This window comes from Suricata suricatta, chromosome 15, assembly GCF_006229205.1.
Source record: "Suricata suricatta isolate VVHF042 chromosome 15, meerkat_22Aug2017_6uvM2_HiC, whole genome shotgun sequence".
Lineage (NCBI taxonomy): Eukaryota > Metazoa > Chordata > Mammalia > Carnivora > Herpestidae > Suricata > Suricata suricatta.
In genome coordinates, this window is record NC_043714.1 from 2,249,299 (window position 1) to 2,264,076 (window position 14,778).

The window sequence follows — 14,778 nt, forward strand, 5'->3', positions numbered from 1 at the left end:
AAAGATTTTTAATGTTTATTTTTGAGAGAGAGAGAGATAGTGCAAGTGGGGCAGGGGCAGAGAGAGAGGGAGACACAGAATCTGAAGCAGCTCCAGGCTCTGAGCTGTCAGCACAGAGCCTGACGTGGGGCTCGAACCCATGAACCACAGATCATGACCTGAACTGAAGCCAGCTGCTTAACAGACTGAGCCACCCAGGAGCCCCTATAAACTGTTTTAAAAATGCCCTAAATACATATCTTACAAATAAAAGTAATTATTTTTCATATTAATATGAAATTTAGTTTCAGCTTTATTATTTTATATTGCATCTAGATCCATAATAGATTATAGTTAACACCTGTTAAAGACATAGGTAAAGTCAACCATCATAACAGGAGGAGATCATGGTAATAGAATAAAAAATACTTCTATGAGGAAAAATAAATATTCCTAAAATGAAAGTATTAAGAGTTATTGTAGATAACATTAAATTACCTCCCAAATAACCAGGAAATTCCTTAACTTATTGACACAATTTTCGTTGTAAAAATATTTTTTATGCAACCCAGACATTTCACTTGGAGGTATTAACTCTAGAATTAAAACACACACGTGAGTGTGTACATGCTCGCCAATCACAGGTGTACACACACACATGATTTATAAATGAATATTTATAGGCATGTTTGACATAACAATCCTGAACCAGAGACAGCACAAGTGTTCACCAAGAGGTGAACAAATAAAGAAATTTGATGCAGTCATATAATGAAATACTATTCAGTGATCATTAGGAATAAAATACGAATACACATACAGATGGATGGATCTCAAAACCTACTGTTTAGCTAAAAAAGCCAGGTCCCAAACATTACAACAAACTTTTTTAAGTGGGTTTGAGCTCCACATCAGGCTCTATGCTGTTTCATATTCTGTGTCTTCCTCTCTCCTCCTCACGCTCTGTCTCTGTCTCAAAAATAAATAAACATTAAAAAAAATAAAAATAAAAAAGAAGTTGAGCCTCAAAAACCACAAACTAGGATTTCATTTGTATGAATTTCTAAAATAAGCAAAACTAGGCCACGGTGACAGAAGGTCACCAGGTGTGCATTTGGGGGCGAGGAGGCGGAGATTGACAGCTGGAGGCAGGAAGAAACATTTGGTGTAATGCAAAGGCTGTATGTCTGTATCACGGTTACATGCATGAAGTGGGTGCATATTAATGTGCTAGTGTGAGTGCCCCTAAGAGTCAAGGTTCAGCAGTTATGTAAGCAGTTGTCTTCCTAGGGTCCAGAAGCTCCCTGGGGACTTGGGAAGCTACCTGTAGCTGGTTTGAATGACCTAATCTGCATCACCACCCTGTGGCCAGTACCCACATTGCTCCTCAGTCACCCGAGGTGCTCAGGAAATGCAGGACCTCTGCTTTTTAAAACTTTGAGAGAATTGTAATGTGAGCTATTGGGGGTTCTCGCTGCACATTGCCAGACCACTTACGGCTCAGACAAGACCCAGCTTTGGCTAACAGTAATTTGGGTTCTCGCGGTAGCTTGCAGAAGTTCATCTTCATCATGGGACTTTTTTTTCATATGACTGTTGTTGATGGATTTATTCCTACTCCGTGTCATCCCATCCACTAGGGAATCCGCCTGTCTCACCACATGCTGGCGGGTATGCTACAACACCCATTGCTGGGGCACATGGCTGGCTCCGCCGCTTCAGCACCCTACTCTGAATTTCGGCTCAGGTCACGATCTTGCAGTTCATGGGTTCGAGCCCTGCATCCAGCTCTGCACTGGCAGTGTGGAGCTTCATTTGATTCTTTCCCTCCCCAGCTCTTTAAGAAATTATTTTTAAGGTTTTTTTTTTTTTTTTTTTTTGAGAAAAACAGAGACAGCACAAGTAGGAGAGGGGCAAATACAGAGGGAAAGAGAGAATCCCAGGTGTGCTCCGTGCCACCAGTAGAAAGCCCAATGTGGGGCCTGAACTCACAAAACTGGGAGATTATAAGTTGAGACCAACGGATCGACACTTAACCAACTGAGCACCCACATGCCCCATCTTTCTCTTTCTTCCAAAGTAATAAATAAATAAACACTTTGCTGCTTAAGCCCCCTTAAAAAAAATCTCACTTTCTGGCTAGAGCTGCGCTGTCCAGTACAGTAGACATCACCACACGTGGCTATTTAATTTCAATTTAAATTAAAATTTAAAATAATAATATTCTAGATTGCTAATTCTGTCTTTTTCACAGATCTAGGTATTCTAGCTATAATTCTAGGTATAATTCCATAGGAAGCTAATCTCTTACAGAAACTATTTTAAGTCTTTAACCTTTTACTATCTGAATGTAGTGTGTCACCAGTTCTCTCTAACGACACGCTGATCAGTGGCAAGTCTGACCTGGTTCCCTCACATCTCTGCAACAATAAGACTGTTACAAGGAGGTGATTACCTTGACCTCCAATACCTGCTGGTAAGTAAGGGCCAATGTCCAGTACTGACTCCACTATAGTTTTCCTCCAAGTGTACAATTATCCCACAGAGATTTTTGGATTTTTAGGAGCTAGGCAGAACATGCCAATTATGTCAAACCCAGTGGGTGAAATAAGTAGGAAATATGTAATTTTTATTGAAAGAATGAATGAATGATCAATTCTTATGGTGTAGATTAAGACAGTCTGATACACATAATGAAGATGTTCAACTATACTTTTGATGAAATGGTTGTTAAAATCTTAGAAGTAAAGTGTGGGAAGCTTTTCCAATATTACCAATTTGTGACTGAACCCCCCCCACCAAACGTGCGTGCACACAAAGCTACAGGGGGCTTATATTCTTAAAGCTATTATTACAGAAGTTATGAAACTAAACAAAGTTCTACATACTGAAAGGAAAATAGTAAATTATCATTTGGATTTTTCCAAGAGAAGATTTATCCTTAGTTTGAAACTGACTGACTCTTCAATCAATGTTTAAGGATGTGTAACATTAAAAATTGAGATGAAATGACATCTTGATGTTACGATTTTATAACAATGATCAAATCCAGTCTTTAAAAAAATACACTGAGGGCTGCCTGGGTGGCTCCGTCAGTTGAGCGTCCGGCTTCAGCTCAGGTCATGATCTCACGGTCTGTGGGTTCGAGCCCCGTGTCTGGCTCTGTGCTGACATCTAGCTCAGAGCCTGGAGCCTGTCTTCAGATTCTGTGTCTCCTTCTCTCTCTCTGACCCTCCCCTGCTCATACTGTCTTTCTCTTTCTCTCTCAAAAATAAATAAAACATTAAAAAAATACATTGAGTTTAAAAGGAACATTCCAGTTTGAGAAACATGCTCCCAACTTCATCATTCAATTTATCACATACAGTGTGTGTGCTGGCTGGTGGCTTTGACAGTTTGCCAGATAATGGAGCAATTTATATATATAATTAATGTGTAAATGAATCTTGATGTGCTCCAAAGTAGGAAACGTGGAAGTACAGAACTTCAAAAGGAAATCTGACATTTTCAGGTTGGACTCATGCTATTTTTAAAATGTTATCCAAAACTCAATTATACAGATCAAAGCAAAGACACTCTACACACACTTGAAATGTTTACCATATCAGAAATTGTATGTCTGAACTGATAAACCCATGTTTCATCTAATTTACTTGTTTAAATATTGTAATGTTTAGAAATAGAAAATAATTGAATTATTTTAATAAGTCCAGATTTTTTTAACTTAAAAAAATGTTATTGTTTTGAGAGATAGTGCATGAGCTGGAGAGGGGTAGAGAGAGAGACACACACAGAATCCAAAGCAGGCTCCAGGCTCTTATCTGTCAACAAAGAGCCCAATGTGGGGCTCAAACCCATGAACATGAGATCATGGCCTGAGCCAAAGTCAGACAGTCAACTGACTGAGCCCTGCGGGCACCCCAATGAGTCCAGATTTTTTTTTATCACTACAGGTCAACATTGCATAACTCATTTAACAAGTTTTGGTAACCATTTACTGCACAGTGCTGGCCCTGGCCCTGAGGAAAGGGCCAATGAATGAAGGACACAGCTCCTTTCCAGAGATTTACATGTTCTGGTAGGCAGGACTGGAGGTAGTTTTTCACCCAGATGGCTAAGGATAGCTTATGATGTATTTTTACCAATACATCATGTATTTCATAAATATTTTCATGTTTTTCACCAAATAATCAGAAAGAAAATCAAAGACATTCCTTTCTGTTGTTGTTGTTGTTGTTAAAAGTAGCAAATCTCAAAACAATTCTTTCAGAACTTCAGATCCTATTAGAATAGCATTTGCTGGACTTAACTGAGTTTTGGACGTCCCTCAGACAGTACCGGTGGGATCAGGTCAGGGAGAAGAGTGCATCCATGCTTCTCCGCCCTTTCTGCAGGATGTCAAGCGTCATCAGCTTCACAACCTCAGAACCTGCCTCTGGGTCTCTCTCCAGCGGCTCGGGCTCCCCTGCTACCAGGACCGCATGGGAAGTGGGGTCAGGTAAAAGGTCAGTCCATAAGTATTGTGCTTTTGAATGTTCTCAGGGTAAGCTCTGTGTGGCCTGAGAAGAACAAAACAACCATAACGAATTTCCACTTTATCTTAGGTCTGGCACAAACTTAATATTGAATCTACACTCACTGCTTTTTCAGCATCGAGACTCTTACCACCCCTGGGCATGTGGTCCCTTCACGTCTAGAGAATATTGTTCTGCTGATGGCTGATGAAATTGAACTGTGACCACAACACATTTACTATTATCCAAAAGGGGATTTCAAAAGACAGGTTGACCTTTGAAAATATCACTGGCTTAGTAACTTTTAACATAATTTGATCTTGCAGGTTTGTTCACAATATACAAGGGACAAAATATTGAAAACTGTCACTGTCTGCTTCTGTCCCCAATATACCCAGAGTTGAGGTGTTTGAACCGTTGTCAATGAGATTGCTTGTCTAGATGACAAGATTTCAAAACCTATAACTGAGAGTAAGTCTTAATTACTAAAATTTATTTTCCAAGTTTCCTATTTTCAGATACATTTATTACTTTTTTATTAAATTCAGTATAAATGAAAGCCTTTTAAGGATATTCTGCCAGTTACAAGGCAAAAATTCTAAAGTTATATCTAGACTTCATGCAGACCATAAAAATAAAACAATGTTCATTGCAGAACCACTGTTGCTGAAGTTTTCTCATTGCTGTCGCTGCTATTTCTTTCAGTAGTATTTACTAACTCGTATTTTTAATTCTTTAAAGAGAAGGATCATGCTTCAAACTGTCAATGCTGCTGAACTGAGTGTTCCCTGATAGAGTAGAATTTCTCAAAGTCTGTATTTTGTCCAGAGTTACAGCACTATCCAAGATCCAGGTGAGACAAATTCTCACATTTCCCATGGACCCACTGAATCAGGAAGTGTTGGCACAGGACCTCCCAGAGTGTGGGTGATGCTCAAACACACTCAGGTGTGAGAATCACTGGACCACAGCATCCTAAGAGCCTCAGATCTTGGGAGTCATCCAATGCTGCAGTGTGTTCAGGACAATTCCTCTTTCTTTATTATTGCTGGACATCTCCAAGAATGTAGAGCTCACGAGGTCCAAAATAACTCATTGGATCATTGGAGAGCTATTAAAAACATAAACAAGGGGCGCCTGGGTGGCTCAGTCGGTTAAACCTCTGACTTCGGCTCAGGTCAGATCTTACGTTCATGGGTTCGAGCCCCACGTCAGGCTCTGTGCTGACAGCTCAGAGCCTGGAGCCTGCTTCTGGTTCTGTGTCTCCTTCTCTCTCTGCCCCTCCCCCTCTCATGCTCTGTCTCAAAAATAAATAAAACATTAAAAAAAAAACATAAACAAGCCTCTTCTCCCCATGAACCAAAAATCATTAGAACCCAAGAGAGGACCTAGTCATTACAGTTCCATTTTTATATGCTTCATTTTAAACAATATATTCTATATATTTCTGATTTTAATTTGAGACAGAGAGAGAGAGTGACCAGGGGAAAGAGCAGAGGGAGAGCACTGTCAGAGTGAGCACAAGGCAGGCATTGATCCTACAACTCTGGGATCATGATCTGTGCCGAAGTCAAGAGGTGGTTGCCTAACCGACTGAGCTACCCAGGCATCCTTCTATATATTTCTATTTGAAAATCATTACCAAACCCACCATTTTATGCTAATTACCTTTTTCCTCTTAGAAAATATTTTTCCTGTTATCTCTCTTTTTAATTTTTTTTGAGAGAGAGATAGAGAGAAACAGTGTGAGGAGAAGGGGGGACAGAGAGAGAGGGAGACACAGACTCTGAAGCAGCCCCATGCTTTGAGCTGTTAGCATACAGCCTGATGCAGGGCTTGAACCCATGAATGGTGAGATCACGACCTGAGCTGAAGTCAGACACTTAACCAACGGAGCCACCCAGGCACCCCTCCCCTCCCCCCCGTTATCTTTCTAAAAACATCAGAGATTCAATCTATTTGTAAATCATTCTTGGTCCTCACCTTAATCCCTGGGTGACCTTAGGTAATAACAACCTTGATGCTTCCTTGGACAAGATGGAAGAGGCACGACTCTCAAGGTCATCATAAGGGCTAAATGATGCACCACCAGAGACAAGTAGTTTAATTCTTGACAATAACTGGGTGCTACCTTCCAGGGTCTTTACCTTCCTTCGCTTCCCTTGGTTACTTTTCCCCTCAACATTCCCACCAGCTCCAAGAAAAGCTTTACTTTTTCACCTTGTTGGTGCAAATCTAAATTTCAAAATCTCTCCTTGGCATTTTTTGGAAGTGTAAACAATGTTTTAAATTCATTATTTCCATTAGTTCCTCACAGTGTTATACCACCACCTGTATTTATTCTGGGTTATGTATGCTTATTGTTGTAATTTGTATATGTTCTTTAAAATTAAAGAGAAATGTTGATAGATGCCTCAATGTAGATGAAACTGGAGACATTATATTAAGCAAAACAAGGCTGTCACAAAAAGGACGAATGTATGTTTCCACTTACATGAGTACCTACAGTAGTCAAATGTACAGTCAGAGGGTAGAATGATGCTTACCTGAAGATAAGGGAAGTGGATGATTAGTATTTAATGAGTCCAGAGCTCCAGTGTGGAAAACAGAAAATGTTCTGGAGATGGATGGTGGTGATAGTTACACAACAGTGCGAATGTACTTAATGCCATGGAAACAAACACTTAACAGTGGTTGTTTCTGTTATGTATATTTTACCACAATAAGAAAGTTTGAAAATTAAAGAAAATAGGATTCATGCCTTTCATTTCAACATTGGTGAATTATGATTACCTGTAGGTAATACCACTTAAAGGAAAATCTGATTTTTAAGGAGAAAATAGTATTGAATATTTTATACAATCACCTTAAAGTAACTGAGATGAATAAAAATAGGCCATCCTAGCTTTTTCCAACAATTTGTATGTGAGAATTTTTTAATATGCCTGGACAATTCATCAGTTGATTAACTTTGAGAGGAGACAATATTTGCAAGTGCTATTCTACTGGGCATCTTTCCTTTCCTAAGTTTAAATACCAGTTTAACAGAAGTGGTAGGCGTAATCAAGGGGCCTCGCATGTTCAGTTAGCCGGCCACCTCTGTCAGATGAGGCGAGGCTCTCTCCCAAACCAGCTGGCTTGAACGGGCTCTGCTTACTAACCAGCCCAGCCCTGCTCCCGCCAAATGCTTGTGCTCTGTCACACGTATTAGCCATTGTTTCCCTGTGTTCCCACCAGCACAACAAGACTTTTTAACTGAAATTATATATTTTAAAGCATTTACCTGGCAAATCTACTCAGAGGCCCATCCTTGGGACACTGTCTCTCCTTCTACGTGAGTTTGTTTTCTTCACCAAGAATTTGTTTTCCACTGTATGAACATGAATTTGATACCTAAGAATGGAAAGAAGTACAAATATAACCACATTTCTGTAAGCACAATGCATCGAAGTAATTTAAATGTTTAACTTTCAGAAAACATATTATACTGTCATTAAAAGGAAAACTAGACATGCATTGTTTTATTTATATATTTGTATCACATTTACATAACTCTTCATTGAAAAAATAGAGCAAACCTCTATTTTTGTAAATTAGTTCTGATTACAACCCTTTATATAAAGGGAAATCGTGTATATATAAAGATTTTAAATGTATCAAGCATTGATTAAAAATTATATATCAGGACAGTGAAGCTGGGATTGAACTTCTTTTAGAAAAAATAAAAAAGCACCTCCTGTGAACTTGTGTTATTTTCCGAGAACTGTAGGCACCCATGCATTCCATCTTCCAGGCTTCGGTGGGCTGTTCAGCTTCATTGGTAGGAGACCTCCTGTGAGTTTGGGAGCCCCTGCGCCTGCGTCCCTACAGCTCGTCCGCAGCCAGAGGCCTCTTGACTGGGATGATGCTGCCTGCTCGGGGCAGACGTGAATGTAACAATGGTAAAGGCGTGCACTGCCTGATGGGACACCGTCGCTGTGCTGAGGATCAGAGGATGGCCGGCCACGACCTAACAGAAGCCGCAAGAAAGGCTGTCCTCTGTGGGAAGGATGTCCTTTGCACTATCATGTCATTTCCATTTGCACAATGGACTTTTGCATACATCTGTGTTACCACATTTTACCATTTTATCAAATCTAATTAAATCTTGTCATATGTCCCTCTTCTGGTAGCAGTTTACATGAAGTTTGACTTGTTTGAGTACAGTATTGTATAACCTTGTAAAGCTCTCTATTTACTATCTTTGTAGTATTTTACTCTGTGCCTCCTGTACTTGTCTTGAATACCTAAATTGCCAGTAAACTTATTGGGTGTAACAGCCATCTCCTTCTAGAATGACATTCTCTTTCCAAATCTGGGACTTTAGTTTCTATTTCGGGTGACTTTCATCTATTCTGTGAAACTTGACTGGCAGACAGCCATTCGAACACGCATTCCCATCCGAAGCTTTAAATTAACTTGCTGAAAACGATGTCCTCTCTGTTCAGCATACCCTCCTGGCCCAGCTGAGCCCTCTACCATTTTCTATCCTTGTAGGTGACCTAACCATGTACTCCAATGCCCAATGCAAAGTCCTGAGTCATCTTTGGTTCCTCTCCTTCAAAACGGATGCTGAATCATTGATGAAGTGTGGTTAATTGTATTTCCTCAACTGATTAAATGTGTTCCATTCTTTCCACTTTTAAAGCACTTTCTTAGCTCAGGTTGTAATTATCTTTCCTACATTATCAAATACCCATGAAAGAAAAATGATGATCTTTCCTATGCACACCACTGGAGAAATTGATTTTCCATGTGGAAGAACATGAAACATAATTTATATTTCACACTATACAAAATTATTAGCTAACTAATTGACAATTCAAGATAGACGATAGACTTAAATTCAACAGATAAAATAATGCTTCCAGAAGTACATGTAAGAGCATATTGCTATAAGATACTCAGACTTAAAATGAGACCAAAAGGGACTCATGGCACTGGATCCTATTAAAATTAGGAAATTCTTTTCCTAAAAACGTAAAATTATTGTTTTAATTGAGAAGAGATTTGAATAGGCGCATTTCAAAAGAGATGTCAAATGGCAATAAGCATAAGAGAAGATAGTCACATAGTAACTCATGAGGGCAACGCAGACAAAAAACTGGTGAGAGTAAATATCAATCCTCTACCTTGGATTCACAAGACTGTTAGTAGCAAGTGTTGACAAGAATGCAGTTTTCGTTCATGGCTGGTGGTACACAAGGTGATTGAACCATTTTAGATTACTCCTTAATTATCTTTATTAATGCTAAACAATTGCTTATTTCATAATTTGACAATTTTACCCCTAGTTTTATACCCATGAAAAATAAGCATATATGTCTATCGAATGATATGCATGGAAATATTTGTCACAACTTTACTGATAATATTTCCATGTCCCAAATGGAAATAACTAAAATGTCTACCAGAGGGGCACCTGGTGGCTCAGTCAGTTAAGTGTCCGACTTTGACTCAGGGCTCAGGTCATGATCTCACGGTTCATGGGTTCAAGCCCCACATCAGGCTCTGCACTGACACTCAGAGCCTGGAGCCTGTCTTCAGATTCTGTGTCTCCCTCTCTCTCTGATCCTTCCCTGCTCATGCTGTCTCTCTCCCTGTCTCTAAAAGGAAGAAAGAAAAAAGTAAAAAAAAAAAAAAATAAAATAAAATGTCTACCAGACACAATAATGGATTTAAAAACATGATATATAATAAAACAAAACAGGAATAGAGAAGTCCTGCCTCAGGTAGCAGCATAGATGAATTCCCAATGCAATATGGAGCAACGAAGCCAGACATAGAGTACTGTGCCTCTGTCATCACGTTTACATGATGTTCAAAATCAGGTGTAATGAACAGAAGTCAGACAAGCAGTTATCTCTTTTAGAGGGAAGGGTTTTGACTGAAAAGTCTTGGTACACAATTCTGAGTCCTGGAGACATTCCTTACTCACTCTGGTTAGTGGAAATACTGGTGTCGCATATGTAAAAGTCAACACATTGCACATTAAGATTACGCACTCAGTTTTTCGAATATGATATCTCAGTAAAAATGATAGCTATATAAATACATAACTGTTTATAAAAAATCTGCCCAATTTCCTATCCCACTCTTCTGTCATCATAGAAATGTGTTTAAAATTCAAGTCCCATGATGCTAGCCCAATGGTCATCTTCATTTGATCTTCCTCGATTGCCTTCTGGTAGAACTCTTTCATGAGTTGGCCTCTGCCTCTATCTTCCACACTCATCTCTCCCCTTTGAACCCACACCATCCCACCCCACTCTATTAAAGCAATTGCAGGTCCTCCCCTTTCTCCTAAATCCTTGTGTCCCACAACGCACTTCAAAGAATACATCTACGCAGTTACCAATGGGATTTTAGCGTCATAAATAATTACATGCTTCATTTTTCATACTGGATGGTAGACTGCTTAAAGAAAGAACTACATCCCTTTTGAAAGCCTAAATGTCCATTAACTGATGAATGGATAAAGAAGATGTGGTTTATATAAAAAATGGAATACTATTGGGCAATGAGAAAGAATGAATTCTGGCCATTTGCAGCAATGTGGATGGAATTGAAGGGTATTATGTTAAATGAAATAAGTCAGGCAGAGAAAGACAGATACCGTATGATTTCATTCGTATGTGGATCTTGAGAAACTACACAGAAGACCATGGGGGAGGGAGGGGAAAAGTTCCAGGGAGGGAGGAAAACCATAAGAGACTTTAATTACGGGAACAAACTGAAGGTTGATGGGAGGTGGGGGAGGGAACGTGGGTGATGGGCATTGAGGAGGGCACTTGTGGGGATGAGCCCTGGGCGTTGTATGGAAATCAATTTGACAATAAATTATATTTAAAATAAATAAAGACTACAAATATATTCCCTTGTATTATGTCGTGTTATTCTTGGATTTCATGTGGTCCAACACACAGGCGCCAGCACTCAGAGCACAAAGTGTAGAACATAAAACGTAGCGCCCAACAGGACTTTTGTATGTGTTTTCAAGTAACATAGTAGTGGCTACAGAATGACTGCTTTTCAGAGGAGAGCATAAAAGTTGTGAGTGTTGATTCTTTATGGATGAGCCTTGATTCAAAGAAATGATCTATAACTGCATATGGCTATTCGACAATAGTACCTCCATCAAATAACTATCCAATACACAAATTAGTTCATTTGGGAAGTGATAATGATGTGCATTAAATCTGGTGCTCTTTTAAATCTTCAAAGCATTTCACAAGCACTAATTAATTTTCTCAAAACCCCCCTCCAGAGAGGTGTTAACATTGGGTATCACTTAATGCAGTGAACTCTGATGAGTCCATAATTAACCTAAGTCTGCGAAGCAAACATACAAGAAGATAGCAGTGGGTGAGGGGCACTGAGGATATGGGATCAGGTTAAATAAATAGTGACTTGATTTTTAAAGACATTTTTAGCTAGTGGTCCTGCATTTTTTATTATGAAGTTAGAAAACAGTTTGATAAGTGTCAATGATAGCAATTATAGTAAGAGAAGTAAGTTTACCATTAAATTGAATTATTAATAAAGATGTTTGCAAACTATTTATACTTCATATTTTATCTGATCTTTCTCCTTTGGCCCTTTCCAATAACTCGAGTTATCTCCCACGAGAATATGAAAGTTTGGTTGGGACTGATCCTAAATGTTGATAGAATGTAGACAGTCTTTGTATGGGTCAAACACTAGCATTTTCACTTTCCATCTAACATATCTTCGTAATAACAGGATAGTTGATGAGCTTCTTAAAAATGTTTTTGTAGGGGCGCCTGGGGGGGGTCCGCTGGTTAGGTGTCCGACTTTGCCCCGGCTCGGGTCATGATCTCATGCATGATAGGTGAGTTTGAGCCCTGTGTCGGGCCCTGTGCTGACAGCTCAGAGCCAGGAGCCTGCTCTGGATTCTGTGTTTCCCTCTCTCTCTGCCCCTCCCCTGCTTGCACGCTCTCTCTCTCTCTTTCTCTCTCAAATAAATAAACATTAAAATAATTTTTAAAAATGTTTTTCCAGGGGAGCTAAGGTGGCGGCATGGTAGGAGGACCCTATGCTCCTCCATCCCTAGGATACAACTTGATAACTATCAAATCACTCTGAAAACCTGAGAAACCTCCTGATAGAACAAACAGCACAACTAGTGTGAGAGAAGAGGCCACATCCAGGAAAGTAGGGTGTGGGACATGGTTTGGGGGGGAAAGGGCTTTTGGGTGCTGTGGAAGGGAGGGAGCATTGGTCACAGAGAGAGGTGAGAGACAGTGGAGTGAACAGGGGAAGGCAGATGAACACTTCCTCAAAGCCACTGGCTGGAAAAAGGAGAGGGACTGTTTTTATGTTATTTCAACCAGTGGGGCTTGAAGACTGGCATTTCAAAGGTGAGTGGTGTGGCACTGCTCCTGGATGGAAGGCAGGCTGGTGCCCTGGGGGTCAGACAGGGGGATCTAAAAAGCCTCTAAGGAGGGGCAGCAGGTACTTTTCACTCTGCTTGGAGCACATCTATGAGGAGGCCTTCCCAGAGACTTCTCAGAGCACGAGAGAGACAGAGTCAGCATGCTCCCATGCTCCTCAGGGTAAACGCTTAGACCCCTGCAGAGGGCTGCTTGCTGTGACAGGCAGCCTGCATGCCCTGCTCCAAGCCCCACAGCCCTGCACTCGGGGACACTGCTCTTCTTGCTGGAACCTGCATACTTCCCAGCACGCTGATACCCTCTCCCAGACCAGCATAGGCCCCCACCACAGCATGTCCCCAACATTTGGAGCTTTAAAACTCAACCAGCCTGGCTGGGATAGAGCCCAAAGTATACTGAGATGCTCCAGGCAGGCAAATAACCCAGAGACAGACAGCATGAAAACAATGATCTGAAAATGTGCGAAATGCAAGTGGGGGAGATTATTTGTTCTTCTGGGAGGGCTTTACTGAGAGCAGCAAGCAAGCCAGGAGACCCCTCTCTGGGGACAAAAGAGCTAGCTGGCTGGGGCCATTTCCTTCCCTCCCCCTCAACATAAACACAGAGCAGTAAACATAAACACCTGCATTAAACAGCACAGCATCTACACTGGCTGTCTCTCAAGTAGTCCCCTCCTGTACTCTGGCAGCACTGGCTTTCTAGTGAGCCTAAGTCCCTGCGCAGTGGGCACCCTACCTAGAAGACACGCAGCACATCTCCCAAGCAGAGGGTTCTGCAAGGCCTCAGTTCTAGTGGAAGTAGTATCAGGTTTCATTTAACAATTCATTAAAACTCACCACATACAGGCGAGGTCTAAAAACTTCCCACTGCAGGCAAAGGGATGCAGACAATTGGCCTGAAAGGCTGACTAGCCAAAATACAATGGCAACGCGCATGCACTCACCAGAGACACTTCCTGAACCACTGGCCCGGGCACTACATAAGACCTCCTTTTCATAAACACATTACTCACAAGAGCAGGACACATAACAGGCTTCTCTAACACAGAGAAGAGCACAGAGACTTAGACAAAACGCCAAGATGGAGGAATTCACTCCAAATGAAAGAACAAGATAAGGCCACAACCAGAAACCTAACTGGAACCGATATAAGTAATATTCCTGATGGAGAATTTAAAGCAATCATTTACAGGATACTCACTGGGCTTCAGAAAAGAATGGAAGACTTCAGGAAGGCCCTTACCACCGAGAAAAGAAATTTTAAAAAGTCAGAAATGAAAAATATAATAACTAAGATTCAAAACAGACTGATGTCATAATCACAAGGGTGGAAGAAACAAAAGAGCAAGTAAGTGATATAGAAGATAAGTTATGGGAAATAACAAAGCTGAACAAAATAGAAAAAACTATGGAAGAGGAGAACAGATTTAGGGACACAGCGACTCCATCGAATGTAATAACATTAGCATTAGAGGAGTCCCAGAAGAAGAAAAGAGAGAAAAGGGGGAGAAAACTTATATGAGGAAAAAATAGCAAAAAACTTCCACAGTCTGGGGAAAGAAATAGACATTCAGGTCCAGGAGGCACAGAGAAGTCCCATCAAAATCTATAAAGGCAGGCCAACACAAGATATATTGTACTTGAATCTGCAAAATATAGACAAAGAAAAAAGTTCTAAAAGCAGCAAGACAAAAGAAGTCCCTAACTTATAAGAGAAGACCCAGAAGGTTTGCAGCAGATCTCTCCAAAGAAACCAAGCAAGCCAAAAGGGACTTTCGTGATATATTAAAAGTGATGAATGGGGAAAACCTGCAGCCAAGAATACTCTGCCCA